Raw genomic sequence first — 13,024 nt, 5'->3', positions numbered from 1 at the left:
CACACTATTGAATTGGATAGAAATCCAAGAAACAGTAAGCCCTGAAGAGGTACAGGTAGTTAGTTTGCTTTAATGGAACAAACCTCCAAACCACCCTAGCAGATACCCAAAACAGGTGTTGTGGTTTATCGGGGGGCTGGGAACAGGAACTGTTGTTATTGTAACACTACTGCCAGGTAGCTGGATCATGACTGACAGTGTACTCTGAATGATGTAGTCTCACATCAAGATGTACTCTGGGTAGCATGAATGAGTCAAAGGTAGCATGTCAAAAGAAAGGAAGTGACTTCTCCCCAAATATCTACTACAGAGGTATCAGATATTGACAGTGAACTTCCTCATGTGTAATTCCTAGACTGAGATAATGTCTCCTACCGTGTTTATACATACTCCAGATGTTATTCATCCTGTTTGTATCCAATGCTGGTTCCGGTATGAATTCTCGAGGAGTAATGTAGACATTTAAGATTAATGTTCTAATGGCAAGGGACATCACTTAACTCTGTTTTGTTTTGAAGGCAACAATGCCTCGGGACCTCGTGACCTTCAAAAAGGGGGATATGTAGCGGCGAGGCTTAATAATAAGGCAGAATTAAGTGTTTCTGAGCTTCCCAAATGAGGCCTCATTTCTCTGTTCATCTCTGTGGTGCAGCCACAGAGAAACCATTCATGCAAGGTGATTTAAGGTCCAAGGACAGCTCCCAAAGGGGGATGCACTTAGCTAAGCCTGGCTATCATGATCAATGGTCACCCATTGGCGCCTATCTGTCTAGGGAGTGCCAGTTGGACATCTGGATTGCATTCCTAAGTGTCAGGACTAAGTGACTCATATCTCACCTTGATCAACCAATCAGGGACTGGTAGGGCCGAGTAACCCACGTGGGACTCTGATGCCCATGGAACTTTCAGCCAATCAATGAGCTGAAGTTCCTCCAGGTAAAAACAGGCAACACAGAGAGCCTGAGAGAGACAAGATTCAGATTCAGACAAGATTCAGATTCAGATTCAACAATTCTAAAGGGAATTCAAAGGAGAATTCCAGGGCAGGACGGCCCAGGAGCAGAAGGCTCCCAAGGGCAGGACATTCTCGCAGTGCGCCTCCTGACCATCCTGAGACTCAGCCCGGACAACCACGGAACGGCCAGTGTGTCCGAGTGCCAGAACTTTCCTTTGTTCTAAGAGTCTAGAGCGGAGGTTGCCAGAGAATAACCAGAGGATCCACCCGAGGTTAGCACCAGCAGCAGGCCTCGTGAACAGGTCGGAACTGTGGACAGCTGAATCACTATTCAGAACTAGCTCTTCATCAGGAACGAACCGGTCCTCTTCCTGATTTGCTGGGACCCACAGTCATCTTTTCTCCTGTGCACAAACTTTGCTAGTTAATGCCAACAGTGAGCATCAGCAGCGCACCGTCGCAAGCCGCACAGCACAGCCTGGCACGGAGCCAGAGAGCGCGGATTGGACAGCAACAGCCTGCAACTGTTTCTTTGTGCCCGCAGGAGATCTGAATCCCCAAAGATTGGATGAGTATTCAACTTCAATGCATTACAGCTCGAGAATTCAATTGTTATCCAAACCAGTTGATATCAATTTAATTCCTAAGAGTTATGTACTTGTTTGAGTATCTAATGTAGAAGTTGTAACCAAGTTCACTTTACGAAACGGTCTTAATGAATGATATACTGAACGTATGTCCTCTTGATATGTGTAACTCTTTGTAACTGACAGAATATATCTTTTGTATTCTGATAACCCTCTCGATAAGATCTGTTAGATTTATATGCATATTCTATGTATTAATAAATGTATCCTCGTGTATTAGTACCTGTGTGTGCGCGTTGTTTGAGCTATGTCGCATGGTTGGATTCTAAAGCCATCAAAAGAATCAACTTTGTGATTTACTGCTACAATTAATAATTGTCTCAGTAAATGCCCAAACCCTACAGAACTGGTGCCTTCAGAGAGCCACTATGATTACATATTTGGCGTCCCTGAGTCGGCTTAATCTACATTAGGAAGTGAGCTTAAAAGGCTCATTCTTTCAGGATCATGAGTTTTGTAATGTCAGTTTGTCACACTTGTCAAAGTGTGTATTGTTTGAGCATACTTTTAACTCTCCTGTGTTCCTGTCATTTGAATCCAGATGCTTTAGTAGATGTCTGTAGTTATAACATTTCTGAAGTTTTAAAATTTGGGATTCTGTGCCTTCTTGTAGGGAAATTTCAATACCAGGTTGTCTCATGTTGTGTCTGGTTTTGTCTACAGTGTCCTTTGTGTAGATCAGTTTATATGACTAAGTTTATAAACATTTAAATCTCCTTTTCCTGTGGGGTGAAGATTATCATTGTGATTGGCCAAGGGCTCCTTAATTTTTTATTGATACTTTTGATATCAAACATTAGAAATAACACACAGATAACAAAAATAGTTTTAAAAAGTTTATTGCAAAACATCTTTTTAATAACATTTATAAAAATTGTTACCATCAAAAGTGGTACATTCAGAATTGTACATCAATGAATGGTTTTATTTCTAATTTCTAAAACATCAAAATATAAAAAGAAGAAAGACTGAGCAGAAATGGGATCTTCAAGCCTCCCTTTTCTAAAACACAAGCTGCAGGTACTGTAGACACAGACACTGAGGATAGTGTGGAAACAGTGGAGTGAAGTGGACTCAGGTCACAGACAGTATCAGTGTGCAAACAGTGGAGTGAAGTGGACTCAGGTCACAGACAGTGTCAGTGTGGAAACCGTGGAGTGAAGTGGACTCAGGCCACAGACAATGTCAGACAGTCTCAGTGCTCAGAGTTGTTCTAAGACTGTGTGACTCTGTTGGTGAAGCTCTTCTGTGTCTAGACCTGCAGGAGGAACTTCTCCCAGACAGCCCTGTCAGTCTCACAGCACCCATCCTCTCCCTGAGACTCGTCCCCAACATCATCGTAGTCAGTCCTGTGAGGGGTAGGGGCTCCTTCTTCAGAGGGCATTGTGGGCAGGACCCTGTCCACTCCAGGGCAAGTGTGGGGGACACCTGACAGAGAGACACAGCCTCTGAGACAGGCAGTGGACAGCTGATGGAAAGGGACGACACTCTAAGCTGATATTTTTGGTTTTGCAGGTCTTTAAAATTGGACCCATCAATTTTTAATCATGGGTACAGTATGCATTTTTTAAATTGTATATGTGCGATTTTGAAATCTATAGGAATTAATTGCCTATAAACAATGCTAGAAATAGATAGTATCACATAATAAATACTTGAATTTCGGTTTGTCAAATGAGTCAGGTATTGAAATAATATTACAAATTACAAATAGGGGTTATGAAAATGGTGAATATCAGAAATGACAGAGTAGATAAATTAATAATTTAAAAAATCATAGCCCCCACCTTGTAAAAATTGTTAAAATTTTGCTAAGAATATACCCAAGCTTTTGGTATAGTTAAAGGCAGATGCGTTCTTTGTTCTTTGGTACAGCTTTGGGAAAACAAGTAATATTTCAGACACAATGAGTTAAATATTTGTTAACAATGACAATACTCACACTAAACAACACACAGAATAAACATACAGCACACATGCATTGTACAAATTTACTAACAAGGTGTTTTAGGCAACTACTTCCTAACCACCCAGAGAAACCACAAAGTGTCACCAAGTATTTAACTTTTACAGAACACCTACACAGGCCAAAAGAAGAGATATACAGTAGCCGCTTTTTTAAAAATCAAATAGAATACGACCTACACTTAAATCTCTCTCTTTATGAACCTGGATGCTACAAAATCAATATACAGAACAGTTGTTACAATCATTTAGTCAAAAGCCTTGAATAGGACATTTTTTAAATCAAATTGTATTTTTTAGGAAGAGTTGATGGTTCAGTGCAGATTTCACTTATGCTTATGAAGCTCCAGTGCTCTAAAACCACAGTGAAGAAATACTTTGACAGTATTTTCTGGACTAATTCTCTCTGCAGTCAGTGAACAGAATTCCTAGTCTTGGGGAATCCAGAGCTTTGCTCTGCCCAGACCTCACTCTCTCATAATAGATCAGCAGCTGATCAACCTCAAACATCTGATTGGCTGGATATGTCAGTATTTGGGTTTCAATGAGACTTGTCACGCCCTCTGCAGCCAGAGGGCGCTCCTTCTCTGTCCTGACCCTGGTTTCCGGTCTGTTGTCCTTCCAGTTCCTCTCTTTCCCTTGGGCTATATATTTCAGGGTCTTGTACTCTGTCCTCGCTCAGCATTGACGTTCGGATGTCCTGAGACCCGCCTAGCACCAGGGCGCCCCACGTCCGCTCCCTGAGGGCATAGGTTTCTAAACAGCATTCCTGAACTCTTTGCACTAATGAGCCCGTCTCGCCGCTATGCATATGGGTCTTTTTCTGCTCTCCTGCTCCCCACGGTTAGTCCCTTTGGACATCCGTGACACTATCGTGTAAATTTCGCTTTGTTGCTGATAGGTTAAGCTTTCGAAACTCTGCCCCAAAGTCATGTGACTGATTTTTCGCCCTGTTTCGTTTGTTAAACGCAATGATCACAAGCACCACCATGGTAACTGGGATGTGTAGTTTTTAATTTGAATTTGTTTGAATTATAACTGTACGTACTGTCTTCATATTTGGCCAGAGCTTTAAAGAGAAGGCGCGCCAAAAAATTTCGGTGCCATCATATCCGCTTTAAAGGTACCCCCGTGCTGGAAGAATTTGACCTTGGAACGTTTGCCCAGCGTAGTTATAGTGGACATAAAAACAAGAGTTCGCTGGCATTATATCCTAGAAGACACAGACCGGCGCCAGACTGGTAAATGCTTGATGAACTAGGGATTGGATAGTTTCCAAGTGCTTGTACAATCGATGGAAATGTTCAAATAAATGTGCAAAAGAAATAAACAAAATAATCATTTTGTTTCTTTAAATTATTTCTTTATCATATTGGCTAGCTAATGTCCTCTCTTTGCTAGTTAGTGGCTGTGTTTCTGCGTTGGGTAGCAACGGGTGACTGTTCTCAGGCGGAAGATGTAAACAGCTTAATTTTCGTGTTAAATAATTTTTAAAAATTAAAATTCATTCTATACAGCAATCACATATTTGGGTACCGTTTCATAAAACTTTCATGCTTAAAATGTTTAGGGAGAAATGGAAAACTGGTGTGTATTTTTTCTTTAAACTATCAAGACCAGCCATACACAGTACAGTTTATGTACATACAGTAATGTTTATGTTCCTAAATTAATATCGTTTATGACCTTCAGATGCATTATGCTCCTCTTCTTTTTATGCTCAGCTACTAAAATTTCCCTTTAGTGGTAAAATTCCATATAAATATTCAAAACTAAGCGGATTGAAACGTGCACAGTAAAGACATAAAATGATTAAATCTTTTCACTACCAACCAATGCACCACGAGTGCCCCTGTCGGTCATTTTGGCTAGCCAATCACTTACCGCGGTGCCCTACGTTGCCCTGCGGGTTGGTTACTGAACCGCGGGTTTTTAACGCTCATTTTGAATGGCTGCATCTGTATTTCACTTCAGCCTTTCACTCTTGCTTCCATGAGGACGAAGCTGCGGGAGAAAGGGCGCTATAGACGATCGCTGTGGAGAGCTGCTGCTGTGCTTTGACATCTGAGCTCTGTGGAAAACGATCTCAATACAATTCTGAAAAACGCAACACCCAGAACGCCAGCCGAACAAGTCTTGAAGTGGAAATCTAATAAGTAAATTGATTCTTAAAATGTAGAAAGCTTTGCAAAAAATATATTGGTGCTTTAAGATAATATATTTCAAGGATGTAAATGCTGTGCTACAGTACGTACAGAATTTTAGAAAACAGTGCATCAACAAAGTACACTGTTTAGGTTACTTTAGAAGACAAGGTACCAAAACAATATATGCTGTCTGGGTCGTTAGAATTAGCTGAAAGTAACTGATTAGCTTTGAATAACAAAATATAGTGCTTCTTCTCTCGCTTTTTGATGTAATCTGTTTTCTCTTAGGGAAAGGGGAACTTTTAGAAGGGACAAAGCGCTGAGCTTTTTTACAGCGCAACATCTTTTAAAAACCCTGTACTGCTTGTAACAAATTGAGTCTCTGGTTGCACTTTGCGAAGTGGCAGAAGGGCTTGCAATATTGAAATAAAGACCTTACTCAGGTGAGAACTCTCTCTTGTGACTTCCTTGATAGTTCCATGACAATTTGAGGGCTCGTCCGGGATCAGAAACCTGAACGCGAACGGCTTCTAAAACTCCATCCGGACCCTGACAATTTTAGCAAAATTGGACGAACCTCGGAGGATAAATTGTTTATCCTTCCAGAGACGCGTCTGGAGAATTGGCAGCTGTCTGACGCCATTAAATGATCCTTAAAAATTAATAGTTTGAGAAGCGAGCCACAGGGGTGTTCTCACGCGGGTTTGATGAGTCTGGGACTCATATAAAGAACTTATCTTAACACAGACGTGTGGTTTTTGCTCTGCGGAGTAGTTGATGTGATAAGGTTCTAAGTAAGGCACCGATCAGTAAAAATGGGAAATTAAAATTCAAAGATGAAAATGGGACCGAGCAGTCCAGCAAAAGTACATGTACGACAAATTCAGAGAAACAATTATAGCCTGGGTTAGAGTAAAAAAAAAATGTTTTATGTTCATGAACTTTAAAGCTAGGGTAATAGGTGTAAGGGAACTTGCACATAATTTATATATGATAATTAGGGGCCCATAACTATGAAGGATCTTTGTAAGCGAATCAGAATGGACAGAGGAAAGTTGAATTAGGAAAAAGAAGTTTCCTGAAGAAGGGGAAACTTAGAAGAGAAGGAGAAGAAAGGAAAGAAAGTGAATTGGAAAACTTATGTAATGGAAAGAGGAATCACAGAAATAATGGGAAGCTTCAAAAAAGACTAGTCTTGAAACTAAAGAACAGCAAGCTGCAGCTAAAGTCATGGCCATGCCTTCTAAAAAGAAAAAGTCTCCACCGAAACTAGAAAGCGGTCCGGAGCCATAGCCTTTACACTTGTTCGTGAAATGCCAATGTGCACTTTAACAGGTCCTGAAGGAACTCCAGCATATGTACATTGACATTGGTCTCCTAGTGAATTATTTGCATTAGTTGAGTCTTTTCCTAAATTGCCTGATGACCGTAAAGAATTTAGAAGAAAGGCAAGCCTTGTTCTTGATTGTCTTAAGCCTAATTACAGTGACATAACCTTGTTGCTAGATTATATTGTTCCTAAAGGTTTACAACGTCCTCTAAAAAGGAGGAGGCAGATTGGCGGATACATGACCCAAATGATGAAGAAGTATCCATCTAAATTAAACCACACGGACATGGAGAGGAAAAGTTAGGCAGCCGCTTCTATAAAGAGGTAAGGACTCCTCTTTTCTAAAAAGTCCCTTGTCCTCTCCATGTTGCTGTGGTGCTGAAGCAAGTACAACAGAAAAATGAGTTAATGGTGTAAGTGTTTTTAGATGCCTGTTTTGTGAAGGTGGTGTAGAAAAAAAGGGATTGCTGAAGGAATAGCGTTTCGCCCTGCCCGTGCGAAACAATCCAGGTGTTGCATCCTGGTACACAACTGCAGTACGGCTGAAGGTAGTAACTAGAACTGTACTCGCAGAAGAGCCGAAAATGGTAACTCGATTCAACTGTGTGTTTAAAGCCAGGATTTGGAACCTGGTCCGTGTTCCCGAATTGTGATAGTTCGTCAGTTTGTCTCGACTGGGGGGTTCCGCGGGGCGCGTGGGAGACGTGAAAATGGTTTGGTGTGAAGAAAAAAAAAAGTTTGATTAATCCAAAGTGAAACTTAAAAGAAATATGTCAGACGGAATTTAGGCTGAACAGGAATGTAGAAAAGTGTATGAACATTTGGATAAAAATAAACAATATTTAGAGGAATATTTGAGAATTCAACAGAATATCATAGATGAGACGCAAAAATCTCTGATGGAAAAGCTAAAAGCAATGGCTGAACGAAACGAATTTATATATGCAGAAAAAGAAACAGCAAAAGAAGAAATAGAACACCTTAAGAGAGAATCTAGGAGAAGGGTGGGAATTAGTGTGGAGATTTTTGAAAGAGCATTACCCACCAAAAACTGATTAGAGAAAAGTAAGAGCATGTCAGCAAAAGGAAGTGAGGATGTTTCAGATTTTACAGAAAGGTTTATAGCTTTATGGATAGTATACTCCGGGTTAGCCGATGAGAAGGAAGTGAATGAAGATACTTCCACAGTAATAAAACAAATTTACTTGAGTGGGTTAAAACCTGATGTTGCCAAGAATGTACAACTATGCTTTCCTGATATTACAGACAGCGGAGACAGATTTGATTTAATAACTCGCGAAGCATGCATGCAGAAGTGCAAGCGCTGCAAATGGGAGGTAAAAAGACTCCCAAGGAGGAGAAAAGGGAGCCGCCAGTTTGTCGAAATTATTGTGCGACTTTAATGTTATACCGAGATATAAAACCCCAAAGACAAAACTACTAATAAGCTGGTGTGCAGTTACTAAAAAAAAGGTGTTTTTTGGAGAAATTGTAAGAAAGAGGCTTGATTTCACAATTAAAGAAAATGTCAGAAGCTGAAACGAGAGCCGTGCGTGAACTAACAGCTTTAATCTAGTAAACCCCTCTTTAGCCTTCCTAAATTTATCTCAGGATTGAAATAAAAGTGAAATAATCTTACAGTGTGCAGTAACTGGGGGACGCACAGCTGTTCTGTTTTTAGACTAAAACAGCATAAAGATGTGATATAAAGTTTTCTAACGGGTAACAGGAGGCTACAGGAGAAGGGGTGCAAGGGTTGTGTTTAAAGCAAATATAAGCTGTCACAGTCTGCTTGGAAAAAGATGTACAGTTTCAACTACTGATGTGGGTGGGGGACACCCCAGACCTATTTTAGGCCCAGACTGCAGCATTTTATAAGGAATTACTGCATGAAATAGCATTTATGTAAACTAACTCAATAGAGTTATGTGATATTGTGATTGTTTTACCTAATTAGGGAATCCATAAGGCCGGGCTACTCCAAGTATTGGATCTAAAGAGGAAAAAAAGGAGTATAAAACCAACTACATGATAAAGCCAGGGTGAATGCCTTCTCAGAACGAGCTTGTCCAGTGACGTATTGGTTTAAGGGGGGTAGTGCAGTCTAAAGACAAAATTGCCTTGACCCCTGCAGCAGAAACCGTTTTTGATGTTTTGAAACAAGCTTTCTTGCAGACACTGGCCCTGGACTGTATTCCCTCAGACAGATCATCTGTATGTAATCTGTCTGTAAGTGAAAGAAATGGGTTGTGAGCCATTGTGCTGGTGCAGGAGCATGGAGATAGGCATCGTCTGGTGGGTTATTATTATTCAGGACCCCTTGATGCGGTGGCCAAGGGGCCGTGTTTATGTGTTGTGCAGGCTACCTGCCTGGCTGTATAAACTGTGAATAATCTGGTGTAGAACTAGCAGACCGAATGAAAATATTTAATTGAAACTTGTAAATATGCTAAATGGAAAATTGTAGCAATTTATATAGACTGTATATATACATTTGGTGTATGCTACAATTTTGGATGGCAGTGAAGGAATAGGGATTTCCCCAACATGGAAGGGACTCCAGTCAAGAATGCTGGGTTTGTCTCTGAACTGTTAGAAGCTTTGCAGCTACTGGCTGAAGTAGCTGTGGTAAAGTATAGATCACATAATAAAGAAATGTTTCCAGTAACTCGAGGGAACAACTTTGCAGATGTAGCTGTCAGGTGCACAGTCCTGGTAGAACAGGAGTCTGAGACCCCTGTGAGACCTCTGTTGGTGAAAAGGGGACAGCTACAGGATATTCAGGCTGAGGCCTCTAAAGCAGAGAAAAGGACATGGTTAGAAAAGAGTGTGGTGCTGCCAGCACACTGGATGCTCTGCATGCCCTCACAGCCTAATGCCCTTTGTAGCTCGACAAATGCACTCTGTCGGACACCTGGGTGGGGACCGTGTTTGAAGCAGTAGCCACTTATGTGGTAACTCAATGTGATGCTTATCAAAGGAACTCAACTACAGTTCAGGTGCAGGTGTTACAGCTCAAAAGGCCTGCTCCTGAGAAACCTTTCACGCAGTAGCAAATGTTTACAATTTACAATTGTAAAGGGAAACCTTGGCTCTTATCATCTGTTTTCCCAGTGGGTTGCTGTCACTGCCTCTGTGTCTACCAAACACTTGATGATGGAGATAAGCCCTCGGTGGGCACTGACCTACCGCTTGTATTATGATCAAGGGACAGGCTGTGGCTGGATTATTCGGGGTGAGATGGACTGAGATCACCCTCAGTCTGCTGGAACAGTGGAATGAAGGAACAGAACTCTAAAAGATCGACTAGACATCAGACTGAAGGAACGCCATGGGATGCGGGCTGGATCAAACAGAACTGTGTAATAGAGCCTGTTTGATATCATCACAGGCCAATCAACGAAACTTCCTGGAGGGATGAATTTGGCTAATGGATTGTTGAATTTGCTAATTCTCTATTGTAGTATTGTAGGTTGTTAATTGAAGTGGTGCACGGGGCTGGTGAACAGGTGCTGGACACTTGGAGACCTCCAGTAGAGGGAAGACACGACCTGATACCTGGCGAGTGGGTGTGGTGAGGAAGATATACCCTGCCAGATGTTGCAACCCTGCTGGGAAGGACCATATCAAGTGCAACTGACTACCGACTCTGCCATCTGAGTGACAGAATGAGATCGCTGGATCTACGCATTGCGCCGACACCGAACCACTGCACCAGAGACTGAGTGAACATTAATTATTATATTGTCACTGTTTCTGTGTTTGTTGAGCTTCCTGAGGGGGGGCGACAGTGTACCTGTTAAGTGTAAGGAGCTTTACTTTGATAAAATGGGGATATGGAATCAATACTTTATCAGTCAGCCACAAATAATAACCAGAGCTCATGTTGGGATTGTATTGCTATAAAAGATGCTCATGGGAGTAATCCCCTTTGATAGAGGTGATTATTTAGGTTTACTGGCATGGGTAAATAGCCCTGCTTTTAGTCTGAGTGTAACTCAGATGTATTAGAATGGAAATAACTGTATGCTCCTTGCTATAATCACAGTTTTAGGCCATTCTCTATTAGTGTGATAGACAGCTGTTTAGGTGAGCAAAGACTAAACAGTACTTGTATTCTAGACAATTATTAGCAAATTAATGACTTAGCAAAGCACATCTATGATGAAGAAAAATATATATCATAATTATAATCCAGATGATTGGGGCATTGGTGCATGGCTACAGTCTGTGCTAGGAACCTGGAGAGGGTCTCTGGTTTAATACATATTTGTGTGTCTGGTATTATTCATTATGATCATACTGTTAATATCCTGCTTGAAAAACATGTGGACTAAAGCTGCTGCTTCTGTGCTAATTGTACGCCCTGAAGGGATCATGAAGGTCAAAAAATGATTTCATGGGAAAGGTTCTCCTATCTAGTGGCAGAACCTGATGGGTAGAACAATATAGTTTTAAGGGGGGGTTACCCTTGGGACTGATTCCCCTAGATGCACATTATTATGATTTGTTTGTTCATAATAAGATGTTTTGCAGGAACGGGACAATGAGAAATTTTACAATTTCAGCTAGAATTGTTCTGCAAAATGGCACAGCTGAGGCAGTGGAACAATGTGTAGATTTTTCTAAGAGTTATTACTCTTCTGGTGAAATACTTCAGGAAAAAGTATGTCTTCACTCAGGTGGAGGGTGCCGTACCAAGGCTGCTGACCACTGCGACTGCTGTGAAAGTCACGGAAAGGGTGTCCTGAATTCATGCTTCCCACTGTAAAAAGGTCACAAACGAACTGAGCAAAGCGCAGGAGTGATGTCTCCACAGGGATAGATGGGGATCACATGCTTGGGACTGATCTGCACAGCCTTTTTCCTTTTTATGTCGAAGCCTGTCACCACCCAGAAAGAGGAAGAATCTAAATGTGAAGCCTCTTTGTATACAAACTGGCTGAATGCAACTGATAATGAGGGGGATATGAGTAATTTGTGGTATAAACTTATAAATCATACTGTAAAGTTAAAGAAATTTAATGCATCTTGTTATGTATGTGCTTTAATGCCTCATTCTACAGCCTCACCCACTTCTCTCCTGGTTAGAATCACTGTTTGGGCCAGGGGGAATGTTTTTCTTTAAGTTACTAACACCGATTATAGTAGCTGTGATACTTGTCTTCCTGTTTTTGTGTTGCTGTACGACATATATTATTCCAATGCTTTGAAATATGGTAATGAATATGTTTGCGCATCAGTATGTTCTGATAAGAACGCAAGAATCCGAAGTATGGGAGCCTCCTGGGAGTCCATATTGTAACGCCCTAACCTGGTGGTGAGGAGGAAGCGCCCCTAGGCGCTCGTAGTACCGCTGGGTATGCTGGGAGTGGTAGCCGGGGAGAGTCTGAGGGTCAGCACGATGACCAGCGGCTGACCCTACCTGTGTAAATAATGTCCTAGTAATTCTAGTGCCCTGTGTTGTCCTGTAAAAGTATAGTGTGTTGTTAGGTAATTACCACCCTAAACATGTGTACGTGTTCCGTCAGTCTCCTCATGTGTGTGTACTCCTGTGTTTGGTTTTGTGTGGTTGTAAACGATTAAAGCTAATGCTTGTTTGTTAATCGCGTCTCCACTCGTCCTTGTTCTGAAAAGAACCTGCAAACACTAAATTGGGCAGAATGGACAACTCGTGGTAGACACTACCCGATTCTGTTAAGCGCCGGCTGACGCTGGAAGAAACAGAACCCATCGGCAGCGCACATAGGGAGCCTGAGCAACTCCTGGGTGCTTACCAGGGCTATTCAATAGTGGTTCTGCCGGTAGAATTGGGGCGACTGGCCGCTACTCCTGGTCAGCGGGCACCCCAGATAGAGGATACTTTCCCTGCCGGAGCCGATCAGCGATTCCCATACCCATCAGCGCGGGTGCGACCAGATCGCTACAATGGGGAAGCGCCGTGGGAAATCTACGAGGCGCAGTTCCAGCTCGCGGCCCG

Source organism: Lepisosteus oculatus, chromosome 14, assembly GCF_040954835.1.
Source record: "Lepisosteus oculatus isolate fLepOcu1 chromosome 14, fLepOcu1.hap2, whole genome shotgun sequence".
NCBI lineage: Eukaryota > Metazoa > Chordata > Actinopteri > Semionotiformes > Lepisosteidae > Lepisosteus > Lepisosteus oculatus.
Note: the sequence above shows the minus strand (reverse complement) of the source record.